Genomic DNA, 14,437 nt, shown 5'->3' on the forward strand with positions numbered 1-14,437 from the left:
AAAACCAAAAGTGTTGCGTTTATATTTTTGTTGAGTATATTAATCCACTTTTACAAAAGCACCGTAGTTATGTAAAAGATACTTATGATTTTGTTTCCAGGCTGGGGACGATAAGGGCACCAAAGGAGGCTTTTTTATTTTCAATTGATATAGCCTCCTTATATACTAACATTGATAATCAATTGGGTCTACAGGCTGTAAGACAGGCCTTTCAGAAATTCCCAGATCCTCAACGTCCGGACCAGGCCCTTCTACAAATTCTGGAACTGAGCCTCACCCGCAATGATTTTGAATTTAACAGCAAATTTTACTTGCAGATACACGGGACCGCTATGGGCAAAAAGTTTGCGCCTGCATATGCAAACCTTTATATGTGCATGTGGGAAGAAACCGCCTTTGCCAGATGCAGTGTTCTGCCTCTTCTATATCTTAGATACTTAGATGATATTTTTGGCATATGGGGAGGATCGAGAGAAGAATTTGATGCCTTCTTTAAGATTTTGGGCGCACATCATGAAGCCATAAAGATCACTCACAATGTCCAGAATAGGGAATTAGAGTTCCTGGATACGCAGGTCTTTTTTATTGATAATGAGGCAGATTTTAAAACACTGGGCACAAAGGTTTGGTTTAAAGAAACAAATAGACATGCTTTATTACATAAATCCAACTATCATCCAAAACATACATTTAGAGGTATTATAAAGTCCCAATTAATTCGATTTCATAGAATTTGTACGTTCCAGGAAGACGTGGACAAAGCCACTGAAACGCTTTTTACAGCACTTAGACCTAGGGGTTATACTAAATGCTTCCTTAGGAAAATTAAAACAGAAGTGACAAAATTGTTTTCCAATACAGAGGCCTGTTGGAGGGCCGGGGAGGATAGACATTTAATCCCTTTTGTTTGTACCTTTTCACAGGCGACGGTGAGTCTCAGTTCCTGGCTGAAAATGCACTTCTCACGGGCACAGGAGGAGATTCCAGCCCTGAGGAAATTTAAAGTGATTTCAGCATATAGATGAAATAAAAACCTACGGGATATATTGGTGCATGCCAAATTTAATGGCAGAAAATCATCCTCAAACCTAAATTTTGTTTTCCCCAAATTCATTCAAAACCCTTTAGCAGGGACAAGTGCACCAATCTGGCTTGAAATTATGCCAGAAACCACTAATGTGGTTTATTGCGTACAGTGCAGTACATGTGGATGAATGTATATTGGGGAAACAAAAAATTTGATGGAGATTTAAACAACACTTGTACCATATCAAGAAGGGTGATTTGGGCAATCTCCTTTATACTCATTTTCAAACTCACCCGATTGATGATGCACAGGTTTTTGGATTGGAGAGTAGAAAAACATGGTTCCTATCGCAACGTAAAAGAGCTGAAAGAAACTGGATTTCCATTTTCAGTTGACCCATTTGGCCTTAATATGAAGGGATAATTATCCAGCAATATTTGATGAACCCTTTTCTCCCTGAATGATTTGAAGCATTATTGTGCATGGTGTCATGACTCTCCAACTAAAATGATTGTCTTGTATGGTCTATTTATTCTTACCGTCGACCAAGGGTATTGAGTATTGGGCTTGAAGTGTGTATACATTGTTTGATATTTAACATTTAGTTACGAACAACAGAATTGTATTGAATAACCTATGGCATGTGAAGTTTGTGGTTGGGGGATTGATGACAGCATGCGCATTTGGTGAGAAAAGGTTCATAAGGGCAATTAAATCAAAATAAAATGTATTTTCAGGTAAAAAGGGCATTTTAAAAAAAAATCTATTATTTTGAACTTTATCAGATCCAATCCGAGTCTGAGCTCCAGCTGGAGAAAACAGGAGCTTGCCCAAAAAATTAAACCTTTATTCTGGTTGTGGTGTAGCACGGTCCCCTTATTTGTAGATTATTAATAATTTTAAGGGGAGGATGGACTTGGCTCCAGTTTATAATACAATATGATATTTGCAGCTGGGACATACCAAGGGCTACAATCTATTTTTTATGAGATGAGTTTGTTGGATGGTGTGCTTTGTGTTCTGAAAAAGGTATTTTCTAACACATCCTCATAAGCATGGCATATGGTCTAGAATGGACTGGCCTTTAATTTTGCCTGTCTGTAGTTGATTAGTCTTCAGGCTGCAGTGCTTTTTGTAAGCCACTAGATGGAGGCAAAGGACAAGTGTTCAACAATCTTTTTTGGAGCCCAGCTATTGTAAGGGGCCAAGCCAGTGCTCCCTACAGGGGATTGGTTGACTGCACGTCCAGTTTTAACTAGTGGGGGGAGGCAATTTTATTTTATTTATTTATTTATTTATTTAATTTTTTAAATTTTATTTCTTTTAACACACATTTTTTGGGAGGCTTTACTCCTGAATAAGAATATTACCGCGTGTGCCAGTGCCCATCACCATGTCTTCGACATGGTTATAGTTCTGTCCCTAACCCTAACCCTAATTATTATAAATGCCGCAGCTGCCATAACCACAGTGACCACAGCAACCACTCTAAACACGGTAACCCCAGGATCCTCGGTAACCTCTGTAACAACAGTAACCACTCTAAACATGGTAACCTCTTTAACCACTGTACCAGTAAACGCTGTAACCACGGTAACCACGGAAAACTCCTTAACCACTGGAAGATCTGTAACCACCATAACCACCGTAACCACGGTAAACTCAACCGCTGTAACCACAGTACACTCCTTAACCACCGTGACCACCAGGGCTGCTGGTTTGTCTCATCACTGTTCATCTCATGTTCTTCCTGCTGAAGATTCAACTGCCTTCTGAGGGTCTCAATTTCGTTATGAAGTGTTTCCATCTCCTGACGAGTTCTCCACCGCTCGTAGGCAATGAGCGATTTGACTCCCTTGATCTCTTTTTGCAGCTTTTCCATAACATCACTTTGGGGAAGTTAGGTTTCTGCCTTAACTCCTGGATCTCTTGTCACTGTTTGTGGCTCTGCTCCTGATCCATGTTTGTCTCCTTGTTTTGGTGATCAAACCACAGTAACCACCATGACCTCCTTGACCACCATGACCACTGTGACCACAATGACCACTGTAACCACTGTGACCACCAGCACTGCCGGTTTGTCACGACAGTGTTCATCTCGTCTCCAATAACACTTCTGTTTTGTGCTGTATTTTCTGAGAAATCCATACATTGATGTTGAGGACTGTTCTCATCCATCGTGCTTCGTGATAACGTCTCCTGATCGATGTTTGTCTCCTCGTTTTGGTGAGCAAACCACTGTAACCACCGTGACCAATAGCGCTGCCGGTTCATCCCGACAGTGTACATTTCGATAGTGTATATCTCGAAAGTGTTCATCAAAGAACAAATGAATAGCTGCCCCCCCCACCACACACATACACACAATTTCAACGTCATGCATTTCTTTTTATTCTTTTACATGTTAAATACATTTTAAATACGGTATATTTCTGTTTTTAAGGAACTGTCTCTGCATTTACACATTTTACAGCCTTTGTAAATATTTTAAACAGGTTTTTAAAGAACTTTCTATTCTTTCACACATTTTACACCCTTTTCAAACATTTTAAATGTTTTTTTTAAAAAACTCTTTGTTCCTCTATTTTTATCTTTTGTCGTATTTCAAACACATTTAATTTTTTTAACTTTCAAACATCTGTGTGTTTTTAAACACCTTTGACACAACTAACACATTTTAACATAAATAATATGAATTCAACTTGTATACATATTTAGTCTCACCTCTATTTTAGTGCGAGCAGTGACTCTGGGTCTTTGACACGCACAGGCGGCTGATGCAGGGATGCACTGTGGAGAGGAGCAAACCAAGATCCTCTTCTTCTTTTTTGGTTGCCCCAAACTCTGTCTTCTCATTGATAGATTTACACAAAAAAATGTATCCATTTGGCTCCTGGCATGTCAGCTAACAGTGTGTTCTATTTCTTTTTTCTCTTTGTAATATATTGCTACACTTCATTTCTGTCTGGAAGCCACTCCTCAGTAAAAGGCACATGGCAGCCCAGTTTGCCAAAAGGACCTGAAGGACTCTCAGACCAGGAGAAACAAAATTCTCCAGTCTGATGAGACAAAGATTGAACTGCCAGGTGTCATGTTTGGAGGAAACCACCCGGCTAACAGCTAACATTATCATAAGATAAGATCAACTTCATTGTCGAAGCACAGGAAGCTACCACACACACCACAAACAGACCTGTAAGGGCCACAAGGACTGGGATGTACTTCACTGTTTGTTGAGGAAAGAAATGGAAATGAAATAAAATTTATACTAGTTACTCTTGTATTTGCAAACTCTGTAAGACCCTCCTGAGGGCAACAGGTCGTATTCTAATGCCGCGTTCACACCGGACGCCACGCGAGCGATGGCCTTTTTTAAATGGCTCATATAGGCTCTTTTGGACACTTTTTGTGAGGGGTAATGTTTTGAATTTTGGAGCTTAGGGACCCAATAAATAGAAAATACAATCAAACTTATGATTGACTCGAGGTGGAGTATAGGTCCGATTTTCAGAATCAGCCCCAGAACTATTTGCGTTGTTGTTGTAAACCGTTGCCAAATGGCGTCTTCCGCATTCCACAGAGGATTCCGGGAACGCGCAAGCGTTCTTGAACGTCCCCCTGCTCCTCATTGTGTAGCAACATCGCTGCTTTCGACGACGTCCCTGTAAAATGGCAGAAATCTGTGTCACGGAAGCACAAAGATTAGGTTTTAGTTCATGTATATTTGGCGGTGACGAGATTGTGACAGAGTAATCACAGCGGCTGTGTATCATCGGGAATAAAGGATTACAGAGCAGATTTTTCTCCAAAACGCCCTGCGGGCAGCGGACGGCGGCTGTCGGGATTAACCGGAGAGCGGGTGAGCTCCAAATGTGCCTTTTTATTTGATTTACCTGTCAGACTTCTTCTTGTCAAAGTTTTGGGTGGGATGGTATCGCAAACGTTAGTGGAAATAGGCGTTAGAGTAAAATGTCCACGGTGACCAGCACAGCGGGGCCTAACTGGTAAAAGGCAACCAGACTGGAAGCAGTCATGTTCTTATTTACAACACTTTGTCCCCACTATAGTGTTTGTCACATGCTAACTCATATTGTTCATAACTTAGTCATGTGAGATCAAATTGAGAATTACAGGTAGGCGGTAATTATATAGTAATAATGCTATGCTAGGACGTAATTAGCATCGGGTGCGACTAAACACCGACAGGAAGCCTAATTACTTTTAACTGTGTATGAATAACACTTAAATTCTCATGGAAGTCAACATTCTCCATGTACAACAGTCCGAAATATCCCTTATTACTGCTGTAAAATGATGTAAATTGCTTTTTAACGGTGGCTTTTGAGTCCCAGGTCGGTACTGGCTTCACTAGTAGTTTACCATTAATCAGCTTATAATAATAAATATAGAGCATACCGATTTGTAACCTTTGTAAAGTCTACAAAGCATGTACATAATGGTTTCCCCTTAAATCAGACATCTGTCTACTACCAATGCCTTAATGAACAATTGCAAGTCTTTGTGTGTGCTTCTCACAATTCCAGCGCACATGAAGAATTTTGCATTTTTAATGAAAATTCAGCTGTACATCCCCCAATCTCTGAACTGGTATTGAAATTAAGGTGCCTTGACACTTGCACAAATTTGATCCCCTGACTGGCATGCCAGATTGTGTGCCAGTAATGGGAGGTGCCAGTAATTTTGGAGGTGATCTGGATCCGAATCCAGATTCTGGATTGAGATTTCACTTTATATGCGCTTTGAAGGATTACATCAAAACTACTTTGTGGATTTTCACCAAATTTTCACTATGGATACATATTAGGCCATGGGATACTCCATTAAATGTTGGAGGTGATCCAGATCCGTATCCAGATTCTGGAACAAGGTTTCATTTTATATACACTTTGAAGGATTATGTCAAAACTACTTCACAGATTCTCACCACATTTGCACCACAAATGGATATTAGGGCATGGACGACTCCACTGAATTTTGGAGGTGATTTGGATCCATATCTGGAATCTGGATCAAGATTTCCCCTTATATAGGCTTTGAAGAATTTCTTCAAAACTACTTAACGGATTCTCACCAAATTTCCACCACAGATGGATATTAGGGGATGGAAGAATCCACTGAATTTTGGAGGTATTCCGGATCTCAATAGGCAGACATCAGAAAGCTCTTGTTTACAGTATAATACATGTACAACTATTGATTCTAGGCCTCCTATTGGCTCCTGTTGGTATTTAGTTGCACCAATTAGCAACCACTAAGTCATAATTCTGAGATAAGTCTTATCATATACCTATAAATGATATGCCAATATGATTGGATAAAACACGAAAGAATAAATAGGAATACACCTTTTTCGCAGACGGGTAATATTTTTCATACCACCCGAGTCATCTGCCAATCCAGACGGCGGAGCGACGCCACGACGAAGAGGCGCGGTCAGAGGAACTGTGAAATACTGGTGAGTCACTATTAATAATTTCTTACGTGTCCAACCTTGTAGGTTGAGCGTTAAAATTAAATTTGTTAGTTTTAAAAGTCATCATAATTATTTATAGGAAAACATTCTATTTTTTTCTACTAAGGTTTGAACTTTGAGTGTTTACACAGGAGAGAAAAGTGAGAAAATGTTAATGCCTGTTTGAGAAATGTTTATGAAGTGTGTAGTGAGGGGTTTTACAGCCTTAAAACATCTATAATAATTGTAAAAAATAACACTGACTACTTTGCGGATTTTACCTGTCGCGGGTTATTTTTAGAACATAACTCCCGTGATAAACAAGGGACCACTGTATATGATTGTTTGCAAGGGGGACTCGCACACAAAATAACAAACTCAAACAGAGTTATTTCAGAAATGTTATTTACTTAAAGGAGCCTTACCCAGAAGGGTGCAAGAAAGAAAAGAAAAGAAAGGTGCAAACGTTTCAGTCCCCCTGGACTTTCCTCAGTGCAAACTGGGTGTGACATTGGAGCCATCTTTTACAGAGTTCATCAGGTGTCATGAATTAATGGCCAATCAGCCACATACCAATCACAGACTAAGACCAGTTACAAAAACTATTATTAACAAACATTACAAAGCATGACCACTTGGCCGCGCTATTTGCGATGTGGTTAAAAAACATTGCCATATTCTGTCTGCTGATGACATTGGGAAAGACATTTTTAATACACTGCCACTCTTCTCCTTTTCCAGGGCAAAAAACATCTGGGATTGTCTTGTTTATGCAGACACTTATAGAGGGGCCAGCCGTACGGAACGTTTGGACAATGCCACAGGTTTTTTCTCATGTCGCAATTGTGCTACCTGCTCTAACACTAAAAAAGTTAGTGTTTTTTAGCTTTGTTACAAAAAAGGAATATAGGATCAGAAAATTCATTACATGTAGATCAACTAATGTTGTCTACCTTTTGGTGTGCATTAAATGTGGTATTCAATATGTTGGTAAAACCACCAGACAATTGCAATGTAGGATTAATGAACACAAGAACACCATCCGCAGAGAAGACCCCAAATCTGCAGTGGCTAGGCATTTTGCTGATGGCAATTATTCAATTACAGATTTGGACTTTTGTGGCATTGACTTGATTACTCCAAGCAGACGAGGTGGTAGCATTGATAAATGTTTACTCCATTGTGAATGTAGATATATTTGCTACTTAAAAACTCTATCCAAATGGAATGAATGAAGAGCTGGATATATCCTGTTTTTTGTAATCTATTGTGCTTTGTAATGTTTGTTAATAATAGTTTTTTGTAACTGGTCTTAGTCTGTGATTGGTATGTGGCTGATTGGCCATTAATTCATGACACCTGATGAACTCTGTAAAAGATGGCTCCAATGTCACACCCGGTTTGCACTGAGGAAAGTCCAGGGGGACTGAAACGTTTGCACCTTTCTTTTATTTTCTTTCTTGCACCCTTCTGGGTAAGGCTCCTTTAAGTAAATAGCATTTCTGAAATAACTCTGTTTGAGTTTATTTTGTGTGCGAGTCCCCCTTGCTAACAGTCTATGCTTAACTTGACTACCGCAGCAGAACCAAAGGGACTTGTGTAAAGAACGCAACTCATTTTTTGCTAATAATACCACTGTATATGATAAAATCGTTATGAAGTTGTTCACCAATGAATATGGCTTTTTACACCCTGAGGCCGAAGGTCGTATGGTTTTCTTCAGGGTGTATAAAGCCATATTCATTGGTGAACAACTTGATAACTGATAATATCTCGTAATTGCTAAGCCATATTGTTAATAACTTGGAGCTATGTCATATTAAATCACAGTTACAAGGTGGTGAGTTATGAATTATATACTAAGTCATAATAATAATGCTGTGACACTATTGGCAATCACTAAGTCATATTTATTCTACAGGAAACCTTTTCTCATTAATAATAAGTCACAGTCAGTTAGTGGTTACTAAGTCATATTTACTCGATAGTAAGATATATCTTCTCAATGCTAAATCATAATTGGTAGTGACTGGAATTATTTGATGATAAATCTGAATTACGAAATACTAAGTTTCCAATAATATCCTAAGTCCTAATACTGAGATACTAGGACACAGTCAGGGGTTACTAAGTCGTAATTACTGAATAGTAAGATATATCTCATAAAGGCTAAGTCATAATTGTTACTGACTGGAATTATTTTACAACCCCAATTCCAATGAAGTTGGGACGTTGTGTGAAATGTAAATAAAAACAGAATGATCTGCAAATCCTCTTCAACCTACAACCCCTGGCAAAAATTGTTGTGAAAGTGTAGTGACACGGACCCACAACAGGGGACGCAAATGAACGGCCAATAGATGAGCCAAAAAGTAACAATTTAATGTTGTGAAATGTGCACAACGAATATACAGACAATCTCAGAATATAATTACAGTCAATCCACAAAGGTGACGTGTGGGCAGGCTCGAGGATAGAAGACGTCTGTCCTGAGAAGAGCCGGAACCACACGATTTCCGCCGCCACAGAACCTGGTGAATACTGGAGCCGCCAAGTCCCGAATTCCCAGGTGATCACCGTCCCCGACTGTCGGATCTGGTACTGCTGGCGAGAACAAAGACAGTCAAGTGTGGGTGTGTGTACACCCAGTAACAACAACGGTGGGAATGCCACCTCCACCTCTCACTCAGAATGCTGATGTATTTACAGTAATCCCTCAGAGGAAAAGAGTGCCATCCTGCACTCACTCAGCCTCCACAGGAAGAGGGACCGGTACTCCTGCAAACACTCACAATATACAGCTTATAAGGAAACACAAATGGCTGAGGATATTACCTCCAATGAAGTATGATATCTCGGCGATGAGGTGGAGATGACGTCTGGGTTTTATGGAGTGAGATGATGAAGAATGAGTGACAGCTGTCAGGAAGTAATGAGTAACAGCTGTCACTCCCGGCTGTGTCCGTGGCGGCAGCGCCCTCTCGTGCCTGAAGCCCGCACTTCAGGCAGGGCGCCCTCTGGTGGTGGGCCAGCAGTACCTCCTCTTCTGGCGGCCCACACAACAAAAATTATGGAATCACCGGCCTCAGAGGATGTTCATTCCGTTGTTTAATTTTGTAGAAAAAAAGCAGATCACAGACATGACACAAAACTAAAGTCATTTCAAATGGCAACTTTCTGGCTTTAAGAAACTATAAGAAATCAGGAAAAAAAATTGTGGCAGTCAGTAACGGTTACTTTTTTAGACCAAGCAGAGGGAAACAAATATGGAATCACTCAATTCTGAAGAATAAATTATGGAATCACCCTGTAAATTTTCATCCCCAAAACTAACACCTGCATCAAATCAGATCTGCTTGTTAGTCTGCATCTAAAAAGGAGTGATCACACCTTGGAGAGCTGTTGCACCAAGTGGACTGACATGAATCATGGCTCCAACACGAGAGATGTCAATTGAAACAAAGGAGAGGATTATCAAACTCTTAAAAGAGGGTAAATCATCACGCAATGTTGCAAAAGATGTTGGGTGTTCACAGTCAGCTGTGTCTAAACTCTGGACCAAATACAAACAACATGGGAAGGTTGTTAAAGGCAAACATACTGGTAGACCAAGGAAGACATCAAAGCGTCAAGACAGAAAACTTAAAGCAATATGTCTCAAAAATCGAAAATGCACAACAAAACAAATGAGGAACGAATGGGAGGAAACTGGAGTCAACGTCTGTGACCGAACTGTAAGAAACCGCCTAAAGCAAATGGGATTTCCATACAGAAAAGCTAAACGAAAGCCATCATTAACACCTAAACAGAAAAAAAACAAGGTTACAATGGGCTAAGGAAAAGCAATCGTGGACTGTGGATGACTGGATGAAAGTCATATTCAGTGATAAATCTAGGTCTAGTAAGTAATCTAATAAGAAATTTCTTTCTCTTTTTGCTCTGTATGCACCACTCTGCATTTAATCATTAGTGATTGATTTCTGCTCCCCTCCACAGCATGTCTTTTTCCTGGTTCTCTCCCTCAGCCCCAACCAGTCCCAGCAGGAGACTGCCCCTCCCTGAGCCTGGTTCTGCTGGAGGTTTCTTCCTGTTAAAAGGGAGTTTTTCCTTCCCACTGTCACCAAGTGCTTGCTCACCGGGGGTCGTTTTGACCATTGGGGTTTTTCTGTAATTATTGTATGGCTTTGCCTTACAATATAAAGCGCCTTGGGGCAACTGTTTGTTGTGATTTGGCGCTATATAAATAAAATTGATTTGAATTGATTTGAAATCTTGAATCTGCATTGGGCAAGGTGATGATGCTGGAACTTTTGTTTGGTGCTGTTCCAATGAGATTTATAAAGATGGCTGCCTGAAGAGAACATGTAAATTTCCACAGTCATTGATGATATGGGGCTGCATGTCAGGTAAAGGCACTGGGGAGATGGCTGTCATTACATCATCAATAAATGCACAAGTTTACGTTGATAATTTGGACACTTTTCTTATCCCATCAATTGAAAGGATGTTTGGGGATGATGAAATCATTTTTCAAGATGATAATGCATCTTGCCATAGAGCAAAAACTGAAAACATTCCTTGCAAAAAAACACATAGGGTCAATGTCATGGCCTGCAAATAGTCCGGATCTTAATCCAATTGAAAATCTTTGGTGGAAGTTGAAAAAAAAATGGTCCATGACAAGGCTCCAACCTGCAAAGCTGATCTGGCAACAGCAATCAGAGAAAGTTGGAGCCAGATTGATGAAGAGTACTGTTTGTCACTCATTAAGTCCATGTCTCAGAGACTGCAAGCTGTTATAAAAGCCAGAGGTAGTGCAATAAAATACTAGTGATGTGTTGGAGCATTCTTTTGTTTTTCATGATTCCATAATTTTTTCCTCAGAATTGAGTGATTCCATATATTTTTCCCTCTGCTTGGTCTAAAAAAGTAACCGTTACTGACTGCCACAATTTTTTTTCCTGATTTCTTATAGTGTTTCTTAAAGCCAGAAAGTTGCTATTTGAAATGACTTTAGTTTTGTGTCATGTCTGTGATCTGCTTTTTTTCTACAAAATTAAACAACTGAATGAACATCCTCCGAGGCCGGTGATTCCATAATTTTTGCCAGGGGTTGTATATTCAATTGAATACACCACAAAGACAAGATATTTAATGTTCAGATTAGGGCTGCAGCTATCAATTATTTTAGTAATAGAGTATTCTATTGATTATTCTGGCGATTAATCAAGTAATCGGATAAAAAGTACTTTTGGGTTTTTAACAACATCAACAGTCCAGGCTCTCCCTAAGCATTGGTACAATGTTGCTGCGTCATCGTGGAGATTGTCAAATTTAGTGTATCCTTTTCTGTTTTCCTGGGTAATAATTTATTTTCACATCTTTACAAGTTTTGGATCTTTCCTGGTGGCAGGAGCTCAGCCAAAGTCGAGCCAAAGTCTTGGCATCTTGCTGAAATGGCGATGGGATGTGGCTTTCTGTTTTTTGTTTTTTGTTTTTTTTTTTCCCCCCCAACTTGTAAAATTTAACCATTTGTAAGTCCCTTCAGCTGCTCCCATGTTTGCACTCAGGGTCGCCACAGCCAATCCAAGGTGGATCTGCATGTTGAATCGGCACAGGTTTTACGCCGGATGCCCTTCCTGACGCAACTCCACATTACATGGAGAAATGTGGCAGGGGTGGGATTTGAAGATATCAGTAAAGTTTGTGATGGACAGTTTCAGTGGCGGCTGGTGAAAAACAGTCTTGGTGGGGCTGCTGTGCCAATAGATTTCCTGCCTTGTCCAGTACAGGCATTCAAGTGAACAGTCGGAAAATTACTACAATTCCACAATAATCATTTCATGTCCTCCTTAAAATCAGCAGTTTTACAGATAAAGTTAACCATTTACAGCTATATTAGGCCTCATTTCTACTTTGGAAAGGAACAGTGGGCCGTCTTTAATCCGGGTGTAATGGTCCTTAATCTGTATGACACCGATAGAATCTTCACCGAAAGTCATCTGAATTTTCCAAATGGTTTCCACCTGGCTGTCTCACAAAATTTTCATGGAGCAAAGTGGCAATCACTCAGCCATTTCCCTGACAATGAAAATCCAACGAGGGGGCTGGACCAGTGCTCACTCAAAGCCTGCCCACAGGCAAATGACGCAACCGACAGGCGTGAAAAAACTCACGCATATGCACGAAGGTTCAAGCTTGGCTGATGCAAGCGCACATGATTCAAATCCATATAGTTTTTGAAAAAAATAAAAAGGTCCGTTACTTTTCGGACAGACCTCCTACATACTACAATGTTCACACCACCTTCCGAGCGAGAGAGCATGTGTGAGAGAGAAAGAGAGAGAAAGTGTTTGTGTGTGTGTGTGTGTGTGTGTGTGTGTGGAAGAGAGAGAGTGTGAGAGAGTGAGTGTGTGAGTGTGAGAGAGAGTGTGTGTGAGTGTGAGAGAGAGTGTGTGTGTGAGTGTGAGAGAGAGTGTGTGAGTGAGAGTGTTTGTGTGTGAGAGAGTGTGTGAGTGAGAGAGTGTTTGTGTGTGAGAGAGTGTGTGAGTGAGAGAGAGTGTTTGTGTGTGAGAGAGTGTGTGAGTGAGAGAGAGAGTGTTTGTGTGTGAGAGTGTGTGTGAGTGAGAGAGAGAGTGTTTGTGTGTGAGAGTGTGTGTGAGTGAGAGAGAGAGTGTTTGTGTGTGAGTGTGTGAGTGAGAGAGTGTTTGTGTGTGTGAGAGTGAGTGAGAGAGTGTTTGTGTGTGTGAGAGAGAGAGAGAGAGAGAAAGTGTGTGTGTGTGTGTGTGTGTGTGTGTGTGTGTGTGTGTGTGTGTGTGTGTGTGTGTGTGTGTGTGTGTGTTGAGAGAGAGCGAGAGAAAATTAAGGTAATATTTTGCATGAACATTACTGAGTGGAATGGAGGCAAACTAAAGAAGCTTGAAAAACTTAAATAACTTGACTAACTAATAACACCAAAACCTTTACATTAATTAGGGTTAAAATTAATTAACAGTGTAGAGGACAAAGCAAATGAAGTTTACAAAACCACTTAATTAAATGCGTTGCTAAACTTGGGTTTGTCTGACTATAAGTGTCTTGTGTGAACTCAGTGGCTGAGTTAGAATTTCTTTAAAAAACATGTAAATTGCTATTTTACAGTTTTTTGTTTTTAAACTGAGCAAATAATTTCTTTTAGAGTGTGGAATACTCCAAAGAATATTTCACTTCTGTGAACTGATCCTCATAACGTGTAAAGTGAAATCAAAATCCCAGCATGGCTGCAGCTTTGAACACTGTTACAAACAGCCCCAGCCTCCCCTATTACCATTATAACTGGTTTGCTGTCCCAATAAAGATCACAGCTTTGACCCCCTAAAACAAACAAAAAAACACTCATTTGTTTTATCTTAAATTTTCATCCTCGTTTCCACACCAGGAGCAACATTTGGGAATAAATCCGAACAGCTCGTCAGCTCACCTGAGCTGAAGTGGATCCAGAGGAGTCAGTCCGCAGCTGAAAACCTCCGAAGACATAACGAGCAGGAGGAGTCCCAGAGTTCTTCAACTTACTCCAGCAAAACACACGGAGACAAAATAAATAAATATAACCCAAATGTCAGTGGGGTTTCCGTTTCCGCCAAAAACAGCAGCAGCTGCAGCGTCACGTATACACTGTAAAACCTGATGAGTTAGTTGAACTCAAACCATTTGATGTAACCAATTACCTTAAACCATTTAAGTTTATTAACTTAAATCAATTAATATTCTACAGTTGAATTGTTCAAGTTACTCTTACTCAATTACTTCTTGTTAATTAAACTTGGTTAAATTAAGTTTAAAGTACTATTTCATTCATTTCAATTAACTTAAACCTATTAAGTATAGTGTACTTGTTTTTTACAGTTCCACAGACTTATTCAAAATGTTTACATGAACTGAGGAGAATTAAATACCAG

At 39.9% G+C, this 14,437-nt stretch overlaps 1 protein-coding gene across 1 annotated transcript in view; it reads left to right on the forward strand.

Moving 5' to 3' along the window:
• The first annotated feature begins 4,633 nt into the window (after positions 1–4,633).
• The window catches only part of LOC117530695 (mitogen-activated protein kinase 8-like), a 133,691-nt gene continuing 123,887 nt past the window's right edge, over positions 4,634–14,437 (forward strand). Inside the window, 1 exon segment of the mRNA XM_034193579.1 lies at positions 4,634–4,886. The gene's annotated coding sequence lies outside the window, so the exon portion shown is untranslated.

Source organism: Thalassophryne amazonica, chromosome 18 (assembly GCF_902500255.1).
Source record: "Thalassophryne amazonica chromosome 18, fThaAma1.1, whole genome shotgun sequence".
In the NCBI taxonomy this organism is placed as follows: domain Eukaryota; kingdom Metazoa; phylum Chordata; class Actinopteri; order Batrachoidiformes; family Batrachoididae; genus Thalassophryne; species Thalassophryne amazonica.